This window comes from Apis dorsata, unplaced genomic scaffold (assembly GCF_000469605.1).
Source record: "Apis dorsata unplaced genomic scaffold, Apis dorsata 1.3 scaffold_667, whole genome shotgun sequence".
NCBI classification, from domain to species: Eukaryota; Metazoa; Arthropoda; class Insecta; order Hymenoptera; family Apidae; genus Apis; species Apis dorsata.
The window spans coordinates 577,135-577,464 of NW_006263852.1; positions in this window are offsets into that span (position 1 = coordinate 577,135).

A 330-nucleotide genomic window follows, 5' to 3' on the forward strand; every position below is an offset into this window, starting at 1 on the left:
ATGATGGTTGATCGATGTAATATATTAGATGGTTTTCGATTATTCTTGTTATTAATAGATTCTTCTTTTTTTTTTTTTTTTTTTGTTAAAGCAGTAAGTTTCATTTTCTTTATTATACCTGAAATAGATGAAATAATCTAAACGAGGTCAGAAATAATTACCTTTTGCAATGGAACGATGTGATAACGAACACGTTTATGTTGAAAGCAACTATTAACCGACAGATAAAAAAAAACATGTATAAGATTGTATATATAAAAGTGTCAAAAGTGACTTAAAAATCGTTTAGTTCTTTCAAAATCATTTACGAAAAAAAAAAAAAAAAAAAAA